General features: G+C 40.5%; 1 protein-coding gene across 10 annotated transcripts in view; it reads right to left on the bottom strand.

Moving 5' to 3' along the window:
* The window catches only part of TBC1D5 (TBC1 domain family member 5), a 595,415-nt gene that overhangs the window by 360,153 nt on the left and 212,569 nt on the right, over positions 1-22,693 (bottom strand). Inside the window, exon 4 of one of the 10 annotated variants that reach the window (XM_086379633.1) lies at positions 9,092-9,214. The exons of the other annotated variants lie outside the window; for them this stretch is intronic. The gene's annotated coding sequence lies outside the window, so the exon portion shown is untranslated. The remainder of the gene's footprint in view (positions 1-9,091; positions 9,215-22,693) is intronic. 10 annotated transcript variants of the gene reach the window in all.

Below are 22,693 nucleotides of genomic sequence, written 5' to 3'. Positions count from 1 at the left end.
CCTCAGTGTGTATGCCCAGCAGTGGGATTGCTGGATCATAAGGCAGTTCTATTTTCAGTTTTTTAAGGAATCTCCACACTGTTCTCCATAGTGGCTGTACTAGTTTGCATTCCCACCAACAGTGTAAGAGGGTTCCCTTTTCTCCACACCTTCTCCAGCATTTATTATTTGTAGACTTTTGGATCGCAGCCATTCTGACTGGTGTGAAATGGTATCTCATAGTGGTTTTGATTTGCATTTCTCTGATAATGAGTGATGTTGAGCATCTTTTCATGTGTTTGTTAGCCATCTGTATGTCTTCTTTGGAGAAATGTCTATTTAGATCTTTGGCCCATTTTTTGATTGGATCATTTATTTTTCTAGAGTTGAGCTGTAGGAGTTGCTTGTATATTTTTGAGATTAGTTGTTTGTCAGTTGCTTCATTTGCTATTATTTTCTCCCATTCTGAAGGCTGTCTTTTCACCTTGCTAATAGTTTCCTTTGATGTGCAGAAGCTTTTAAGTTTAATTAGGTCCCATTTGTTTATTTTTGCTTTTATTTCCAATATTCTGGGAGGTGGGTCATAGAGGATCCTGCTGTGATGTATGTCAGAAAGTGTTTTGCCTATGTTCTCCTCTAGGAGTTTTATAGTTTCTGGTCTTACGTTGAGATCTTTAATCCATTTTGAGTTTATTTTTGTATATGGTATTAGAAAGTGTTCTAGTTTCATTCTTTTACAAGTGGTTGACCAGATTTCCCAGCACCACTTGTTAAAGAGATTGTCTTTAATCCACTGTATATTCTTGCCTCCTTTGTCAAAGATAAGGTGTCCATATGTGCGTGGATTTATCTCTGGGCTTTCTATTTTGTTCCATTGATCTATATTTCTGTCTTTGTGCCAGTACCATACTGTCTTGATAACTGTGGCTTTGTCGTAGAGCCTGAAGTCAGGTAGGTTGATTCCTCCAGTTCCATTTTTCTTTCTCAAGATCGCTTTGGCTATTCGAGGTTTTTTGTATTTCCATACAAATTGTGAAATTATTTGTTCTAGCTCTGTGAAGAATACTGTTGGTAGCTTGATAGGGATTGCATTGAATCTATAAATTGCTTTGGGTAGTATACTCATTTTCACTATATTGATTCTTCCAATCCATGAACATGGTATATTTCTCCATCTATTAGTGTCCTCTTTGATTTCTTTCACCAGTGTTTTATAGTTTTCTATATATAGGTCTTTAGTTTCTTTAGGTAGATATATTCCTAAGTATTTTATTCTTTTCGTTGCAATGGTGAATGGAATTGTTTCCTTAATTTCTCTTTCTGTTTTCTCATTATTAGTGTATAGGAATGCAAGGGATTCCTGTGTGTTGATTTTATATCCTGCAACTTTACTATAATCATTGATTAGTTCTAGTAATTTTCTGGTGGAGTCTTTAGGGTTTTCTATGTAGAGGATCATGTCATTTACAAACAGTGAGAGTTTTACTTCTTCTTTTCCAATTTGGATTCCTTTTATTTCTTTTTCTGCTCTGATTGCTGTGGCCAAAACTTCCAAAACTATGTTGAATAGTAATGGTGAAAGTGGGCACCCTTGTCTTGTTCCTGACTTTAGAGGAAATGCTTTCAATTTTTCACCATTGAGGATAATGTTTGCTGTGGGTTTGTCATATATAGCTTTTATTATGTTGAGGTATGTTCCTTCTATTCCTGCTTTCTGGAGAGTTTTTATCATAAATGGGTGTTGAATTTTGTCAAAGGCTTTCTCTGCATCTATTGAGATAATCATATGGTTTTTTGTTTTTCAATTTGTTAATGTGGTGTATTACATTGATTGATTTGCGGATATTGAAAAATCCTTGCATCCCTGGGATAAAGCCCACTTGGTCATGGTGTATGATCTTTTTAATGTGTTGTTGGATTCTGATTGCTAGAATTTTGTTTAGGATTTTTGCATCTATGTTCGTCAGTGATATTGGCCTGTAGTTTTCTTTTTTTGTGGGATCTTTGTCAGGTTTTGGTATTAGGGTGATGGTGGCCTCACAGAATGAGTTTGGAAGTTTACCTTCCTCTGCAATTTTCTGGAAGAGTTTGAGCAGGATAGGTGTTAGCTCTTCTCTAAATTTTTGGTAGAATTCAGCTGTGAAGCCGTCTGGACCTGGGCTTTTGTTTGCTGGAAGATTTTTGATTACAGTTTCAATTTCCGTGCTTGTGATGGGTCTGTTAAGGTTTTCTATTTCTTCCTGGTCGAGTTTTGGAAAGTTGTACTCTTCTAAGAATTTGTCCATTTCTTCCTCGTTGTCCATTTTATTGGCGTATAATTGTTGATGAAAGTGAAAGAGGAGAGTGAAAAAGTCGGCTTCAAGCTCAACATTCAGAAAACTAAGATCATGGCATCTGGTCCCCATTTCATGGCAAATAGAGGGGCAACAGTGGAAACAGTGACAGACTTTATTTTGGGGGGCTTCAAAATCACTGCAGATGGTGACTGCAGCCATGAAATTAAAAGACACGTACTCCTTGGAAGCAAAGTTATGACCAACCTAGACAGCATACTAAAAAGCAGAGACATTACTTTGCCAACAAAGGTCCATCTAGTCCAAGCTATGGTTTTTCCAGTATTCATGTATGGATGTGAGAGTTGGACTATAAAGAAAGCTGAGCACCGATGAATTGATGCTTTTGAATTGTGGTGTTGGAGAAGACTCCTGAGAGTCCCCTGGACTGCAAGGAGATCCAACCAGTCCATCCTAAAGGAGATCAATCCTGAATATTCATTGGAAGGATTGATGTTGAAGCTGAAACTCCAATACTTTGGCCACCTGATGCGAAGAGCTGACTCATCTGAAAACACCCTGATGCTGGGAAAGAGTGAAGGCAGGAAGAGAAGGGGACAACAGAGGATGAAATGGTTGGATGGCATCACCAACTCAATGGACATGAGTCTGACTAAGCTCTGGGAGTTGGTGATGGACAGGGAGGCCTGGAGTGCTGTGGTTCATAGGGTCGCAAAGAGTCGGACATGACTGAGCAACTGAACTACACATAAGGAATTCTGGGAAAGATACTCTAGTAGACAATCGCAAAATGTAAATAAGCAATTATATTATAAAGCAGAATCTGACACAGTCTACTCATCAAATGAATGAACAGATTTAAAAAGTAAAGTCCTCTCCTATGGAGAAGTCTCATCAAACTCAAACACCTAATGGGGTCAGGTAAATATTATTAATAATTCCAGTTAGCATCCATTAAGCAATGCATATAAGGCAAAAACTGCATTAAACACTTTGTGTATACTCATCATCTTATCTGCTGAACAACTCAAAACTCTGTTAGTCTTTGCCCTGCTTCATTTCGTATTCCAAGGCCAAATTTGCCTGTTACTCCAGGTGTTTCTTGACTTCCTACTTTTGCATTCCAGTCCCCTATAATGAAAAGGACATCTTTTTTGGGTGTTAGTTCTAAAAGGTCTTGTAGGTCTTCACAGAACCATTCAACTTCAGCCTCTATACATGGACATCACCAGATGGTCAACACCGAAATCAGGTTGATTATATTCTTTGCAGCCAAAGACGGAGAAGCTCTATACCGTCAGCAAAAACAAGACCAGGAGCTGACTGTGGCTCAGACCATGAACTCCTTATTGCCAAATTCAGACTTATATTGAAGAAAGTAGGGAAAACCACTAGACCGTTCAGGTATGACCTAAATCAAATCCCTTATGATTATACAGTGGAAGTGAGAAATAGATTTAAGGGCCTAGATCTGATAGAGTGCCTGATGAACTATGGACTCAGGTTCGTGACATTGTACAGGAGACAGGGATCAAGACCATCCCCATGGAAAAGAAATGCAAAAAAGCAAAATGGCTGTCTGGGGAGGCCTTATAAATAACTGTGGGAAAAAAAAAATAGCTGTGAAAAGAAGAGAAGTGAAAAGCAAAGGAGAAAAGGAAAGATATAAACATCTGAATGTAGAGTTCCAAAGAATAGAAAGAAGAGATAAGAAAGCCTTCTTCAGCAATCAGTGCAAAGAAATAGAGGAAAACAACAGAATGGGAAAGACTAGGGATCTATTCAAGAAAATCAGAGATACCAAAGGAACATTTCATGCAAAGATGGGCTCGATAAAGGACAGAAATGGTATGGACCTAACAGAAGCAGAAGATATTAAAAAAGGTGGCAAGAATAAACAGAAGAACTGTACAAAAAAGATCTTCATGACCCAGATAATCATGATGGTGTGATCACTGACCTAGAGCCAGACATCCTGGAATGTGAAGTCAAGTGGGCCTTAGAAAGCAGCACTACGAACAAAGCTAGTGGAGGTGATGGAATTCCAGTTGAGCTATTCCAAATCCTGAAAGATGATGCTGTGGAAGTGCTGCACTCAATATGCCAGCAAATTTGGAAAACTCAGCAGTGGCCACAGGACTGGAAAAGGTCAGTTTTCATTCCAATCCCAAAGAAAGGCAATGCCAAAGAATGCTCAAACTACCACACAATTGCACTCATCTCACACGCTAGTAAAGTAATGCTCAAAATTCTCCAAGCCAGGCTTCAGCAATATGTGAACCGTGAACTTCCCGATGTTCAAGCTGGTTTTAGAAAAGGCAGAGGAACCAGAGATCAAATTGCCCACATCCGCTGGATCATGGAAAAAGCAAGAGAGTTCCAGAAAAGCATCTATTTCTGCTTTATTGATTATGCCAAAGCCTTTGACTGTGTGGATCACAATAAACTGCGGAAAATTCTGAAAGAGATGGGAATACCAGAACACCTGATCTGCCTCTTGAGAAATCTGTATGCAGGTCAGGAAGCAACAGTTAGAACTGGACATGGAACAATAGACTGGTTCCACATAGGAAAAGGAGTATGTCAAGGCTGTATGTTATCACCCTGTTTATTTAACTTATATGCAGAGTACATCATGAGAAACGCTGGACTGGAAGAAACACAAGCTGGAATCAAGATTGCTGGGAGAAATATCAATAACCTCAGATATGCAGATGACACCACCCTTATGGCAGAAAGTGAAGAGGAACTCAAAAGCCTCTTGATGAAAGTGAAAGAGGAGATGAAAAAGTTGGCTTAAAGCTCAACATTCAGAAAACGAAGATCATGGCATCCGGTCCCATCACTTCATGGGAAATAGATGGGGAAACAGTGGAAACAGTGTCAGACTTTATTTTTCTGGGCTCCAAAGTCACTGCAGATGGTGACTGCTGCCATGAAATTAAAAGACGCTTACTCCTTGGAAGGAAAGTTATGACCAACCTAGATCGCATATTCAAAAGTAGAGACATTACCTTGCCAACAAAGGTTCGTCTAGTCAAGGCTATGGTTTTTCCTGCGGTCATGTATGGATGTGAGAGTTGGACTGTGAAGAAGGCTGAGCGCCGAAGAATTGATGCTTTTGAACTGTGGTGTTGGAGAAGACTCTTGAGAGTCCCTTGGATTGCAAGGAGATCCAACCAGTCCATTCTGAAGGAGATCAGCCCTAGAATTTCTTTGGAAGGACTGATGCTCAAGCTGAAACTCCAGTACTTTGGCCACCTCATGCGAAGAGTTGACTCATTAGAAAAGACTCTGATGCTGGGAGGGATTGGGGGCAGGAGGAGAAGGGGACGACAGAGGATGAGATGGCTGGATGGCATCACTGACTCGATGGACCTGAGTCTGAGTGAACTCCGGGAGGTGGTGATGGACAGGGAGGCCTTGCATACTGTGATTCATGGGGTCGCAAAGAGTCGGACACGACTGAGCGACTGATCTGATCTGAAGAACTCAATGACGCATCTTCATCCTTATTTTCATTTCACTAGAGAAAATGAGGTACAGAGAGATGAAGCAATTTGTTTACAGTCGCACAGCTAGTGTTGAACGCATCCTCTCTGGCTCTACGGCTCACCCTCTGCTTCAATCCGACCCTTGGCTCTAAGCCAGTGAGACAGACCAACAAGAAGTCAAACAAGGGAGTGTAAGATGGCAGGTCTGTCAACTGTTGGGACATCCTTTTCTCTCCTTCAATGTTTTCAAGAAAAGTTAAAAATCCAGAATTTTATGTGAAATCTCTTTACTTGTGTTGGTAGATAATTTTTTAAAAAACTGTGTGGAACGGATTAAACACCTCTCAAGCCTGTATTTGGCCATGGATATCTTACAACATAAAATTCATATTCTCTATACATTTTGTCATACTCTTAAAACATCTAAGGGTAAATATCTGAAAATGAGTACCGCGAGTTAACTGCCAGACTTCCTTAAAATTTCTTTAGCATCCTATACTATGTTTTCTTATCATTATTACTCCAGTTTCTCACTTTTATAGTATATACACTTTTCTACTGTTAGACTTCATATACCTAAAATATACAAATAAGGGGATTGTATGTATTTTAAACTCTATGAGAATTAGACAATCAACCAGTAAACTGATATCAAAGTATGTTTCAAAAAGGCACATTAAAAATAAGGTACTCTACAACATAATGATGTTCAAATATTAGTTCAAGATGCTCAAGATATTTAAGGCCTTTTAAACTCTATGCTGCTGCTAAGTCACTTCAGTCATGTCCGACTCTGTGCAACCCCATAGATGGCAGCCCACCAGGCTTCCCAATCCCTGGGATTCTCTAGGCAAGAATACTAGAGTGGGTTGCCATTTCCTTCTCCAATGCATGAAAGTGAAAAGTTAAAGTCAAGTCGCTCAGTTGTTTCCGACCCTTAGCGACCCCATGGACTGCAGCCTACCAGGCTCCTCCATCCATGGGATTTTCCAGGCAAGAGTACTGGAGTCGGGTGCCATTGCCTTCTCCTTTAAAGTCTATAGTAAATTTAATTATAAGTCATTTACTTATTTCAGCTTTAATAATAATTCTTTAGAAATTGAGATGTCTGTGGTAACACCCAGTAACCACAATATAAAATTTACCAAATACACCAGTCTACAGGCATTCTATAGAATCAGGTATCTACTATATTCTAATTTATTATGCCTACAGATTGAAACTGAATCACTGAAATGCTTTTACTAAAAGAAACCTGGAAACCTGCTGAATAGTAATAATGAATTATTTTTAAGAAATTTGTTGAATAAAAACTTTGGATAATGCTTTTATTTTTCTTTTAAATACAGATTTAAATAATAATCAAGTTCAAGAGTAACATATTAAGTTGGCATTGTTTTAGTTTTTGTTACCGTAATTTTAAACACAAAGGGCTATTTTTGCTTTTTAGAACATAATAAAAATTACTTTGTTGGCTACTTGTTGGGGGCCGAGTGAGGTACTCCGCCCATGGCAAAGGTCATGAGGAAGGAGGCTCGACATACGCAAAGGCGGGATCGAGCCTCAGGAGTCCCCCTGGAAATCCTCGAGCATCTACCCCCATAACCAGAGCCTGCCTACTTTACTACTTTGTGCTCTTACCTACACCTCTGACTTTACGGGGGGCTGTCCCCCACCACCTCTTTCGGAGAAGGAGTTAACCTAGAGCTCCAGTCAATAAAAACTCTTGGGTGTGACAAGAGTGTTTTAACCTACAAACTCCTCTGAAGATTCTCTAGCCTGCCTGACAGGCTCGTCCGGCCACGTGTGATTGCTCACAGCCTCCCAACTGTGAGAGGCACGAGATGCTTTAAGCCCTCTAAAAACAGGTTCTTTAGAGAAGTTAGGAAACTATAAGTATAATGGGCTGATTAGAAATTGTATTGGTGAAGGGTTTTTCATTTGTTGAGCCAATGTTTGTTGCTAAGTCTCCACATCCCCTGCCCTTACACACATTAATGAATATATAGAAGAAATAAGTATTAACCTTTGATATTAATCACGTTAGACCTTAGGCTAAGTAAATTCTTTCCTTAACTAAAACCCACTACACCCTCACCCTGTAGGAATGTAACTTTATTTGGGTGGCGTCTGTTTTAAGAATAATCATCCCTGGAGAAATAAGTGTCCTGGTTGACTGACCGTTGTCACAAGGAGAGGGTCATAAATTGTCAGCAGGCCCCCCTGGCCAGAAGATGATGTAACACCCCTAAGACCTCTGTATACATTTGTATGAAGCACCTGACTTTGATAAAAGTCAGGACTGCTGACCCCCCGTGACTTTTGCATAACATCTCAGTGTATAAAAGTAGACCATGGAAAATAAAGAATGGGGATCAGTTTCTCAAAATACTGGTCTCCCCATGTCTCTCTCTCTCTCACTCTGGCTGAGTCTCCATCTGGAGTGCGGAACCCGCCATGCTTACTAATTATGCCTGGGCTTCTAAGATCCGACCGGGGAGGCCTCAGTGTCTCCTCTCCTTCGGAAGAACGGAAGGACGCCTGTGGCCTACGTAAGTGGTGCAAACTTCTTGTCTTGAAGTTTTATTGGTCTCCCGCGTAAACCAAGCCACTCAGCCTCTTTTCTCCACTGAATTTTCCTACTGAGCTATCCTCATCCTATTACTCTTTATATCTTTGATAAAATATTTAAATAAATAGGTCGCCGACGCCGTCCCCGCTTCGAATACCCTGGATCAGCCGGGGCAGGACCCCGGCAGCTACTGCTATTGTGATTACCTTATAAAATCACAATATGTTGCTTTCAAATGTGAAGTAATTTTCTTAAGACTTTTCCAACTTGTGTTTTGTGACTATAACAACCAAAAATATACGCAAACTACAAAGCAGGATGGCAAACAATTAAAAAAAATGTAATCTGTATTTATTTTAAACACTATAATTTTGTACCTGTGAATATCAAACTACAAGAAAATATTTAAGAAAAATTCAAGTGAATTAAGGGAGGTTTTTTTTTTTTTGGTTCAGAATATTTTAAGACAACCACTATAAAAGTCAAAGTGGCATAAACATTTTGAAACTCACAATGGATCACTGCATCTTATGCTTGTATACTTCCTATGTCCTAAACTTGTCTATATAGAAGTGAAGTGAGTGAAAGTCGTTCAGTCGTGTCTGACTCTTTGCAACCCCATGGACTATAGAGTTCCTGGAATTCTCCAGGCCAGAATACTGGAGTGGGTTGCCTTTCCCTCCTCCAGAAGATCTTCCCAACCCTGGGATAGAACTCAGGTCTCCCGCATTGCAGGCGGATGGATTCTTTACCAGCCGAGCCACCAGGGAAGCCCAAGAATACTGGAGTCGGTAGCCTATCCCTTCTCCAGGGGATCTTCCCGAGCCAGGAATCACCGGGGTCTCCTGCATGGCAGGTGGATTCTTTACCAAAAGCTATATATATATAGAGAGAGAGAGAGAGAGAGAGAAAAATACATAATGACCAAAAGTATGCATCTTAGTAATGACTACTTTAATCCATAACTGATGGATTTCAACTTTCTTTAATAATGTGAAACTGTCTCTAGAATTTCCCTAGCTGACAAAAATGGTAAAGAATTTTTTTAAAATAAGGGCAATCTTATTTTTTCTAATTCAGAAAGCACAGCAAAATACCTTCTAAGACTTGAGAAAGAAGGAATCTCTTCTTTGCTACACTTGCAATATAAATAACATTTAAAGTCCCTGTTTCTCATGAAATCAAAGTTCACAAAACTCAAAATTAGCTGCGCAACATGGTTTTAACTGCCATTCTGGTCACACAAATTGACACACTAGGCTGAAACCTCCATTTAAAAATCAAAGACTAATCTTAAGGATTGTTGTACTGGCTTCATAAATCTGGTTGTTACAATATTACATCTTAAGATAAAAGTGATCTGAAAGAAAGGAAGTATCGTTAAAACTGTTAATATTTAATGAATGGGTTAAGAGTTCACTAAAGCTTGAAAGATAAATTATGTTAATGAAATTTCAAAATAATATATTTTCCATGTAAAGTGAAGTAATACAAGTAGTCTATAAGTATAAACTTCTATTGTGAGCATCAGAATGACAAAAAAAAAAATAGGTTAGTGAATACAATTTTCACTTTTAAAATGGCATCATATAAACAAAACCTCTAGTTTATTCCCTCTGAATCTGAAGTTCTTTGTATTTCAGCTTATATTTATGCTTTTACTGTTTCTAATATAGAGGCACAGAATTAGTATTCTGAATCGTGTCTTCTAAAGACATCCATATTCAAAAAAGCTCATATAAGCATACTTCATTCATTTAAATTCTTGACTGATGGTAAACTTAGAAGTCAAACACTGAAATGACAGTAATATTACTTTACATAAAGATAACTCCTATAAGAAAAGCATATGAAAGAGCGTAAATGAACTATTACCAGAGCACAATTATAAGAGGGGTGAGGAAGATACAGCATGAATGAGTATCCGTTACAGGCAGCACGCATTTACCACAATGGGCTTATAACCTACAATACGACAGCTTGGCTATAAATGCAAGAAACTGATAGAAGCTAAATTTTTGTAATTAGACAGTAATGGAACATTATTTGTAGAATTGGTCAAAAAATTTTTATTTAGAAATACTGGTAGCCAGAAGTAAATTTGATGGTCAGGGAAAATGATGTTTTAATGTCTTAATTATAAGAGAAAGAAGAAGAGAAATGAGGGAGGGAAAAAAGATGAGAAATAAAACAAAGGCAAAGGATGAAGCTTTGTTTTTGAATTCTGTCATCTGCATGCAAGAGTGCTCCCCTGGACTTTAAATCAGTTAATTAAGTATTAAAATCAATCATCGGAAAGTCTTAATATTTAATATTGGTTAGATTGTATATCAAAGTAGTTTTATTATTTATTTACTCCAAACCTTTCCAGAATACTTCATCTGACAACAGGGGGTCTGTTTCTCACAAGATAAATGCATTTACAATGCCAAATAAATTATATATAAAAGCATTTGTCTTAATACATGTCATTCAATATTAAAAATCACCCATTGGTAAAATCCTGAAACCCTAATTCACTTTTACCAACCACACAATTGTATGATCAAGTGTCGCCTATTAAACAGGTAAGGACTACAGTAAGGGTCTACACACTGAGAACAATGATTGAAAGAAAATTAACACAGATTTAACGCCTATATTTCCAAATTATCAGAATAAGAATTTTAGGGTAAATGATTCACTATAAAAATACTAGATTCATAAATGATACACATAATCAGAAACATGCAGAATATATGAAGGGATCACAGGTGGGTTTAAATGTTTTATATTACAAAAAACGAATATGTTTGGCTTTCTGATATCCAAATGCTATGAAGTAACTGGAAAGTGGCCGTTGTGACCATATAAACACGAGAAAATTGAGCATTTATGAAGAGTTACAGTGGCCTGACAAAAAGCTCTCCACATGTATACTCATATGGTTTCAGAGTTCCCTTGAACATGTACTCATGATGTAAAGATTGGGAAAGCTCAGCCTAGTGACCAAAATTCTTGTCATTATAGCCTTCAACTTATTTACTGCTCTGTTTTATAGGGATAGACACGACCTCTAGCCATTACACTATTTGGTCAGGTTCTTATAAAATCAAGAGAATTATAACCAACAATTGGGTGTTCAGGAAGAATACTGAAAAGAAAAAACAACTGGACAATTACATTAAACTGATGATGAGATTAAGAACAAGGAAAAGAAATAAATGGCCACTCTGCATTAAGCATCAAATCAAATCAAATAATTCAGTCAAAAACAAAAAGAACCCCTCTTTGGTTCAAGCCTGGGAAGGCCTAAGGTGTTTGCAGAAGCACAGGAGTAATTGTGAGGAGGTCCCTCTAAAAGTCCTGGTGGATCTGACATTTAGCCCTGAGCTATTAGTAAGTGGTAGGGCTGGAAAATAAATTTTTAAAAAAACTAAAAATAGCATTTTTAATTAAGTAATAGTAACCGGAAAAACATGGGGTGTCCCCAGTGGTTCAGCATTAAAGGACTGCAAGTTCAACCCCCGGGTCGGGAGATCCCTGGAGGAGGGCAGGGCAACTCTAGTATTCTTGTCTGAAGAACACCATGGACAGAGGAGTCTGGCGGGCTATGGTCCACAGGGTTGCAAAGAGTCAGACACGACTGAAGTGACTTGACAGGCACACAGGCACGCAATGGCAAAAACACAGCATTTATTAGGAAGCAGGCACTGTTTAGGCACTTGTTCATTTAAACCTCCCACAAAATTAAACCAGGATTCATAGGACGAAAAGTTTTCTTTATTGCTATTTTAACTATAACAGACCTTTGGAGATACTGCAGGTTCAGTTCTAGACTACTGCAATAAAGCAAGTAGCACAACAGTCATACACAAATATTTGGGTTTCCCAGTGCGCTGAAAAATTATGTTTGTGCTATACTGTACCCTATTAAGTGAGTAATAGTACATCTAAAAACTTCACATACCTTAATTTAAAATACTTTATTACTAAAATATGTTAACCATCAGCTGATAACACAAGGTTAACACAAACCCTCAAATTTCTTAAAAATGCCTTTATCTGCAAAGCACAATAACAAGGAATGCTTTTAATGCAAAGCATTCTAGTTTACTTTTCTCCCATACAAGCTTTGCAAAACCTAGAATTAGAAGTGCAATAGTCCCTTTATAGGTTGGGAAGATCCCCTGGAGAAGGGAACAGCAATTCCACGGACTGTGTAGTCCAGGGGCTCACAAAGAGTCAGACATGACTGAATGACTTTCCCTCACTCACAGATCCTCTACAGTTACAGGTATGTGTATCTTCCCAAATTCCATCTGAGAACAAGTGAATATCCAGTGAAAATAGCAAATAACAAGTACACCAGGGATGCAGACATAGTTTATACATGCCTTAGCAAAATTATAATTTATGAATAAGTAACACACGGGGCCTTTGGAGTCACTGTCAAATTGCTGGAGTTTTGCATCATTTACCTCCCCCAGTGCTGTGGCTCCTCTGACCCCATCACTGCAGACCTCATCACATCACTGAGGCGAGCCAGCAGCTCAGAAGCCCCAGCTGATCCTCTCTAGCCAGAGCAGCTCCCTCCCCAGGCTTATTCACATCCCTTCCCCTTCTGATGAGGCCTTTCCCACTCACTGTCATAAATCCTAGACCTAATTTGAATACCCATCTTCCCTTCTGTGGACCAAGGCAAGAAGTCATTTTTCCCTGCTCCTCCACAGCAATATTTCTGTCATGTGACAGACCTCAGGCGCCAGCGGGACAATATTAAGCAATAATGCCAGGAGTTAGGATATGAAGAACTATGTTCTACTTTTTGGGCTTCCCTGGTAGCTCAGCTGGTAAAGAATCTGTCTGCAATGCAGGAGACCTCGGTTCAGTTCCTGGGTCAGGAAGATCCCCTGGAAAAGGGATAGGTGACCTACTACACTATTGATGGGCTTCCCTTGTGGCTCAGATGGTAAAGAATCTGCCTGCAGTGTGGGAGACCTGGTTTGATCCCTGGGTTGGGAAGATCCCCTGGAGGAGGGCATGGCAACCCGCTCTACTATTCTTGCCTGGAGAATCCCCATGGATAGAGGAGCCTGGCAGGCGACAGTCCACGGGGTCTCAAAGAGTCAGACATGACTGAGCGACTAAACACAGCTCAGCAAAACGTCTTTACTACATGTGACGGACCACAGGCAGCAGCAGGACAGCGTTAAGCAATACATGCTAAGAGTCAGATTATGAAGAACGATGTTCTGCCTTTTGCTCAGCAGCATTAGTATAGATTTTTCTTCAAGAGAGAAGGTGTGTGCTGGGAGACTTCAGTAGAGAGTAACATTTTTTGTTCACGTTTCTGCTTCCCCTGTGTAGTGTGACCACTCCTAACCTGTAATTGTAGAGTTCATCCCTCATTTACTCTGACAACACCCTTCCCTAACTGGTCTCACAGCTTCCATTCCTCCTCGCTGTTGTCAACACTGTTGACAACGCTGTTGTCTTTCCAACAAAATTCAAATTGTGTTTGGGCCACGTGCTCCTAGAGAGGTACGGAACGGTGAGGGATGGGGAGGCAGAGAGAAATGGTCTAAGCCAATCATGAAGGTCCCACTGCCTGTGCCAGACTGATTAGGATGAGCTGTTCAATGCGAATGGAAGTTGTTCAAGGGCTTCCGGAAGTTTTCTCCATTACAAAGATGCTCACTCTTAACTGCAGTGAAGGAAACCGCCTAGATTCACCCTACCTCACAGGTAGTAACAGAATCCTTACTGTGTAACCCGACTAGATTGCCTGTTATCGCCAGATTTCACATCCTAGCATACCCACCTCCTACCATCTATTACCACACAACATCCAAAGTGATATTTTTGCCAGTGTAAACTGTTTCACAACACACTTACATAAAATCCAAACTCTTGTAAAGAGGCCCTGAATCCAGGCTCACACCTAAGCCGCTAACCCCACTCTCTCCTCCAGCAGGATGCTCTGCCACACAGGACTTCTCTCTGTTCCTTGAGCAAGAATCCAACTCAGCACCACTTCAGGTCTCTGCACATCTCCCCTTCCTCTGCTGGGACACTGTGCCCCTTAGTACTGATCAGATATGGGCTCAAATTCACACCAGCTGATGGCTGTTCCTGGAGCACGCCTAAGCCACTGGCAAATCTTGTTGGTTCTTTAATGTGAAATCTGGACCACCATCACCTGGTTCCAGGTCTCTGCAAGCCCCACATGGACTATTTCATTTCCTCCAGTAGGGCTCCCTGTTTCTAACTACAGTCCACTAACTTACAGCAGCCTGAGTGATCCATCTAAGATTTAACTCAGTTCATGTCTCAGAACTTAGCATTGGCTTCTCATCTCAGTCAGAATAAAATAAAGTATCTTCCCAGGACTCCCCAGGATCTTGCCCCCAGCTACTGCGTGGAGCTTTTCTGCACCTGCCGCTCTGGCCTTCCGGCCCTCGAGGCCCCTTTACAGTCTCTCGCGTGTGCTGGGCCACTTCCTGCCACCGGGCCTTTGTACCTTCCTCAGTTCCTAAACGCCTCCCTCAGGCGTCCATCCTCAGAGACGGCTCTCCCCACAGTCCTGCTCAAACATCACCTTGGGTATCAGGGGACCCACGACCAGCGGCCACACTCAGCATACACCCTCCCTCCGTCTTCATCCCAGCACTCAGCTTTTCTTGTAACACACATCACTACCTCACACAGCACAAACTTACCTGTATTTTGTTTACTATGCATTCCCCTCATTATAGGTCTATGAATGCAAAGGCTTTACCTATTTTATTCACTTCTGTATCTCCCAATTTGGAAGGTAACCTTTTTTTTTTTCCCCCAGTAAAGCATTCCTGATGACAGTTTGAAAGAATCCAATAAAGTACAATGAGATAAACTTGAGTCCAAGTCAGCTACTCATTCCTATCAGTTTTCAGAACTTCTAGCTGCATTTGGCACAAAATACACGAAAGAGATAAGAACTAAAGACATTTGAGGCTTCCCTAGGTCCAGTAGCTTAGAACCCACCTTGCAACGCAAGGGACACCGCTTCTATCCCTGGTCCAGAATGCCCCCCACGCACGAGGCAACTGGGCCCACATGCCAAAGCTACTGAGCCCGGGCTCCGCAATCACGAGGCCCACGTGTCCCGCAGCCTGCGCTCTGCAGCAGGAGAAGCCAGCTCAACGAGAAGCCCTCGCGGGGCGACTAGAGAAAGCCCGTGTGCAGCAACAAAGACCCCACACAGCCAATAAATAAATACTTTTTAAAAACATATTTGAGAAGACAGAGCCCATTAAACGGACTAGAAATTAGAAAGATCTCTTTTCATGACCACGCCCCAACCAGGGATCGAACCCCTGCTCCCTGCGTTAGACATGCAGAGTCTTAACCTAGGACTGCCAGGCAAGTCCTAGGAAAATCTTCTAGGAAGAATTACCTTAAAGAAGCAAGGGCCTGTCCCTTTAGGTGAGAGGCAGCCTGAGACCCTGGGCTCTCTCCTGGGCGAACCCAGGGTAGCTGAACACACACTTAGCCTGCGGTGCTGCTCAGGACCTGCCCAGAAACACAGCATGTGAGAAGAGAGCCCAAGTTCCTTGCAGACCAGCAGACTCTCATATGGCCCCTCCTTCATACATACATACATGTACACACATACATACATGTACACACACACACACTCTCACACTCTGTCCTCTGCCATCTGCACTCACCACCTCAGTAGCCAACTGTTACCTTCAACCTTACCCGTTGATGAGAAATGCTCCCCTTTCTTCCTGAAGCCAGGGAAGACCAAAGACACAAGAAATCTGCGTATCTGACCCAACCTGTGACCATGCTCTGCGAGTCAAGCCCATTCACGTACTGGGAAAGTAAGCCCTGTCTCTTTCAGGGCTGAGACCAGGTGAGCTGCTGGACATGCTAGTACACTGGGCGGCAACTGGCCTAAGTGCTTGTATTTCAACTGCAAATGCTTAGACTTTGAGAAATTTCTGAAAAACTAGTGACATGTTACTAATTGGTATGTAACATTTGCAAGCTAATCCCATAGATAAAAGTGTCATGCACAGGCCAATGATGAGAATATGTCACAAACCCAGGTATGTGATTAATCAATTTAATGAAGTTTCTGACAAAAGTTAACCTCTGGAATTTCTAAGTTTCCTTATATAAATTACAAAGAAAAGAAGAGAATAGCATTTCAATGATAAAAGTAGAATTTGAAAGTGTTTTAGGATAACATCTAGTTTACATTTGACATCAAATAGATGACATCTTGTGGCTAATCGTTTAAGTCAATTTTATTAAAAATACACACACACACACACACACAAAGGTTTGGTGCACACACAACTCTATACCCACTCTTATTTTGAAAGATGGCTTTACTTTTATTTCAATTATCCCAAGTAGCTTTAAATTCTAGCTAAAACATGGCATTTTGTAATGAAAGACAATTCTGTTTGTTAATTTCATGTAAGACCTATCTCATGACTAACATGAGACTTAAACAAGATCACGTGTGGGAAAATATACCAAAGACTGCAGTGGAACCAAGGTTCTTTGTCGTAGTTTACTGACAATAATATTAAAGTACTTTTTAAGATAGCACGTGACTGGCCTCTTTTTAACGTTATTTCGATACTGCAACTAAATAAAAGTGGTGCGGACTGCAGCTGGGAGGCAGGGAGGGGGCCGACGGCAGAGGGCTTCCAGGAGACGCACGCGTGCGCCCCAGGCAGGGGCCTAGGCCGCGGGCTCAGCTTGGGTGATCACCAGCTGGGGAGGCAGGCAGGGACTGTAAGGCAGGGCTTACAGACCACACGGTGTGTCCTGAGCTGTTCCCTAAGGGCCGGGGAAGCTACTGAACAACTTCAGGAAAAGACACGGGCCTCGGCTGCACCTTCCCCATGTTCACTCTTTCTTTACGCCCACAAACCGCAACCCTCAGAGCTTCCAACATACGGCTTCTCTGCCTGCTGGTTCGTTCCTCACAATGCGACCTGGGCCTCCCAGCTGGCGCTAGTGGCAGAGAACCAGCCTGCCAATGAAGGAGACTAAGAGACCTGGTTTGATCCCTGGGTCGGGAGGGTCCCCTGGAGGAGGGCACAGCAATGCACTCCAGTATTCCAGCCTGGAGAATCCCATGGACAGAGGAGCCTGGCGGGCTATGGCCCAAAGGGTGGCAAAGAGTCAGACATGACTGGAAGGGCTCAGCACATACTCTCTGTCCTCAGATGCAGCTCAGAAGTCACCTTCCCCAGGGTCCCTCAGATGCCCGTTCACCTAGTATGTAACTCACACTAATGTGGACCCTTCTTCAGTGTACCAGTTGTTCTCCACTACCCTCTATTCTTTCTAAGGACAGAGGATGTGCTCTATCCATGCGTACTCCAAAGTACTAACACAGACACACCTGTAAAAATCATTTATTCAATGAGTCCACAAAACCAAGGCATAATTTAGCATAATTCCCAGATACAAAAATTAACTGTGTTATACTTGCTCCCACACACAAGCATACAAATTGGAATTATTTAAAAGAGCCTCAGAGTAGGAACAAATACTGTCTTAAATTATACTGAGCTACAAGAACTGAGCTATGCCCCATACTGTTTAATATGACCTAAAACACTCATTTGACAAATACATATTGAACACCTACTAGGGGCCAAGTCCTTCAGCACTGATCATCATGTCAAACACAAACTCAATAAGCAGTGAGCGTGATTCTATACACTGCTTGGAGAATATCACCACTGTGATACTGTAGGTTACAAAGGCACTGAACTGTGATACTCTGAACCCTAACTTTGGACATTCTCACATCAGATATCACACTAAAGTACTCAGAAGGTTTTCTTTTCCACAAAATCAAAAACCTTTTTGAAATGTCAGCCTTGAACATCATAAAATTATACAAAGTGATGAGGAACCAAGCTTATAGTGCATATAAACATGAGAGCATACTAGACTGCATTTAATTACCAGTTCAAACAACAACCTGATCTAACCTTTGACAAGTAAAATAAATGTTCTGAATAATTTAACTAAAGCAAACATTTGCTGTTAATGCTGCTAATTATAGTAAGTGCTGAAAAAAGAAGGGAGAGAAAGATGACGAAGGGAAGGAGAGGTGGAATTTTTTCCATTAAGCTTGAGATCTGCAACTATTCTTTGAAACATGATTTTTTTTTTTCAATGAATTCAATTCACATAAAAGGGCGAACTCAGTTGAGCAAAGCTGCTTTAGAAACACTCAGAGCTGATTAGAGAGCTCATTCTTTCAGCCAGTAAACGTCACAGTGACAGGAAAACTGGGTCCAGATGAATCAGGGTGTAACTGCACCCCTTTATTCAAGTGGCTCGGAGTTCACTGAGAGGGAAGCTGAGGAAGTAAGCTGCAAACTAAGCATTAATTAATTAATTGAAATAACATAAGATAAAAATACAGATGCCCATTTAAATTTGAATTTTAGAAAAACAACAAAATAATATTTGGATCATGCTTATACTAAATGTACTCTTTATTTACCTGATTGTGCACCCTATATTTTATCTGACAACTCTACCAGTAGATAAGTGGAACATTTATGGGAAAATATGTGGTAAGTTCACTGTAGGAGTTCCAGAATTAAAAGAGACCAAAACTCTCAAAAGGTGAGATTCCAGAAGAACTCACTCTAAGGCAAAAAAGCATCTTCCCAGGGCTGCTCTCTGACTGGTAACGGGAAAGACCAAAATATACTACACAAATGGACACCCTGTAGCCCCACCGAGACTTGATTTCCAGTTGTCCTAAGAAAAGGGGCTATAAAGAAATACAATAATAAACAAATGAACAAACTTAACAGAAAGCATCAGCACTAAATAGCAGAAAAATGAAACCTGACGGTTCCTCTCAGGATCTCAGATGTCCACATGTTGATGTAACTGTTCCATCTTTACCCAAAAGGTATGTGCACAAATAATTTCGATATGTGTTCTAACACCAAAACCATTCAGATGTCCATGTAAAAACACTGATACATATGCATAGCTTAAAATGTAAACATAAGGCTCGTTTCACTTTCATGAGAGGGAAAGTTTTAAGCATCGACAAAATGAAAGCTAGATAAAAAAGAAAGGTCTGAGAATTCCTGGTGGTATCTGGCTAACACTCTGCACTCCCAGTGAAAAGTGCCTTGGTTCAATCCCTGGTCAGGGAACCAGATTCCACATGCTGCAACTAAGCATTTGCATGCCACAACTAAGAGCGGGTACGGTCAAATAAATTAAATAAACAAACATGAAAAAAAAGAAGAGAGGGCTAATTATAAAGACAGAAAACAATATATAGCGCTCACATAATATACTGATGTCCATCGCCACCACTAAAAAACTTTTCGAGACGTTATTGTAATCTAGGGCTTCCCTGGTGGCTCAGACAGTAAAGAACCTGCCTACAATGTGGGAGACCTAGGTCTGATTGTTGGGTCAGGAAGATCCCCTGGAGAATGGCATGGCAACTCTCTCCACTATTCTTGCCTGTGGAATCCCATGGACAGAACAGCCTGGTGGGCTACAGTCCATGGGGCTGCAAAGAGTCGAACATGACTGAACAACTAACACTCTCACTCTACTTTCAATGCATACTAAAAACAATATAATTCCATGAACTCCATGTAGAACAAACGAAGGCCTGAAAGGACTCACAAAAGGATATAATTAACAAAACCGGATGAATACTCAAGTGGTAATATGGGTCCACAGGGACTACAGAGGGCTACACAAACTCTACCCCATCATCAGAGAAATTCACCAGCAAAAACAGATACCTCTTTTTTCTGTGTATATGCTTTAGGCAGAAGACTATAGTAGGCTATCTCCAAAATCTCACTGAATACCACAATAAAATGTTTAAAAGTACACTAAATTAGACACAGTCGTTTCAAATTACAAGGTCATTTATATACTAACGGAAATAAGTAAGATATCTGAACGCTCTGAAAATTGTTTAAGGCCTGGAGATAGTGTCCTAATTTCTAATGGGAATAAACAGGATCAAGCACTTTAAGTGTTATTATTACAGAGTAATTTTTTCCTATAAAAACATTTTCAAAACCAAATGATCCTTTCCCTCCAAAAACCCAAATATACTCACTTTTATGTAAGTACAATTTAACAAAGTTTTCTTTAGCAAAGAAATGTTTTTATGCTATAACTTTTAAAATTATAAATACATATTTAAAATTTCTACGAATTTAAATCCAACAAAATCAAGTAAAAGATTAAGATGGACAATTATTTTTAATACAATAGGAAAATTCTGCTCAAGTAGTGTAAATTTCTAAGTCTTTACCAGTTAGTTAAGTAAAGCCACTACTTACTTAAAGGTGGTAACTGAATCTAAGTGGTCAAATCAGTAAACTTACATAGTTTAATTATAAAATATACCTGTGCAGTCTACTGTCTTCCTCATATTTCAGAAACTAATACTTTGCTTTATAATATGGATTATTTATATGTGTAATATGGAACAACAGACTGGTCCCAAATAGGAAAAGGAGTACATCAAGGCTGTATATTGTCACCCTGCTTATTTAATTTATATGCAGAGTACATCATGAGAAATGCTGGGCTGGAAGAAGCACAAGCTGGAATCAAGATTGCTGGGAGAAATATCAATAACCTCAGAAATGCAGATGATACCACCCTTATGGCAGAAAGTGAAGAGGAACTAAAAAGCCTCTTGATGAAAGTGAAAGAGGAGAGTGAAAAAGCTGGCTTAAACTTAACATTTAGAAAACTAAGATCATGGCATCCGGTCCCATCACTCCATGGCAAATCAACAGGGAAACAATGCAATCAGTGACAGACTCTATTTTCTTGGGCTCCAAAATCACTGCAGATGGTGACTGCAGCCATGAAATTACAGCATGTTAAAAAGCAGAGACATTACTTTGTCAATAAAGGTCCGTCTAGTCAAGGCTATGGTTTTTCCAGTGGTCATGTATGGATATGAGAGTTGGACTGTGAAGAAAGCTGAGCGCCGAAGAATTGATGCTTTTGAACTGTGGTGTTGGAGAAGACTCTTGAGAGTCCCTTGGACTGCAAGGAGATCCAACCAGTCCATTCTAAAGGAAACCAGTCCTGGGTGTTCATTGGAAGGACTGATGTTGAAGCTGAAACTCCAATAGTTTGGCCACCTGATGCGAAGAGCTGACTCATTTGAAAAGACCCTGATGCTGGGAAAGATTGAGGACAGGAGGAGAAGGGGACGACAAAGGATGAGATGCTTGGATGGCATCACCGACTCGATGGACGTGGGTTTGGGTGGAATCCATGGATTTGGGTGGACTCCGGGAGTTGGTGATGGACAGGGAGGCCTGGCGTGTTGTGGTTCATGGAGCTGCAGAGAGTCGGACATGACTAAGCGACTGAACTGAACTGAACTGATTTATATGTAACACATACATCCCTTGGAGGAGCTTCCCTGGTGGCTCAATGGTAAAGAATCTGCCTGACAATGCAGGAGACACAGGTTCGATCCCTGGCTCAGGAAGATCCCCTGGAGAACAAAGTGGCAACCCACCCCAGTCTTCTTGTCTGGGAAATCCCATAGACAGAGGAGCCTGATGGGCTAGTTGGGCACAACTTAGCTACTAAAGCAACAACAATATCCTTTGAAACATGAACACTATACCTTATAGAATCTTTCCAGTGATCTACTGAGAGAAAAGCCTTAGCAACAAAAAAAGAGTACAAAAATACTACTACTAGAATTTCATATTGTACTTGGTGATTGAAATTCTTGATATATTTCTTTAAACCACTTCATTTCACTCATAATTTTACTAAGTACTCTATAGAAGTCTGCACAAAATAGCAATTCTGAATCCATATGGCAGGGCACATACATGTGTCTACAGTTGCATATGCAATCAAATATAAAAATCAGTCGTGAAACAATCTGCATTAGAAGCATGTTATGCGTAAATTCATGCTTGTGCTCAGTTGTGTCTGACTCTGCAACCCCATGAACCCCATGGACAGAGGACCCCACCAGGCTCCTCTGTCTATGGGATTTTCCAGGCAAGAACAATGGGGTCGCCATTTCCTCCTCCAGGGGATCTTCCCAACCCAGGGGTCAAACTTGCATCTCCTGAATCTCCTGCATTGGCAGGTAGATTCTTTATCACCAGCACCAACCTGGGAAACATGTTAACAAAAAACTAAATTTTAAAATAAATTTCAACATTTAATGTAATTATATACTGATGACAAATCTAGTAATTTCAGTAGACTTTAACACTTGTAAACTGACATTTTATAAGTTAAATTGCTGGATCAAATCCTTAGCTCATTTAATAAAATACTGTCAAACTCTGATCTAA

The sequence above is a fragment of the Bos grunniens genome, chromosome 1 (genome assembly GCF_055505025.1).
Source record: "Bos grunniens cultivar Pamir isolate PY7600 chromosome 1, Bosgru_T2T1.0, whole genome shotgun sequence".
Lineage (NCBI taxonomy): Eukaryota > Metazoa > Chordata > Mammalia > Artiodactyla > Bovidae > Bos > Bos grunniens.
The sequence above is the reverse complement of the archived record's forward strand: the minus strand, read 5'-3'. Positions and strand labels throughout refer to the sequence as shown.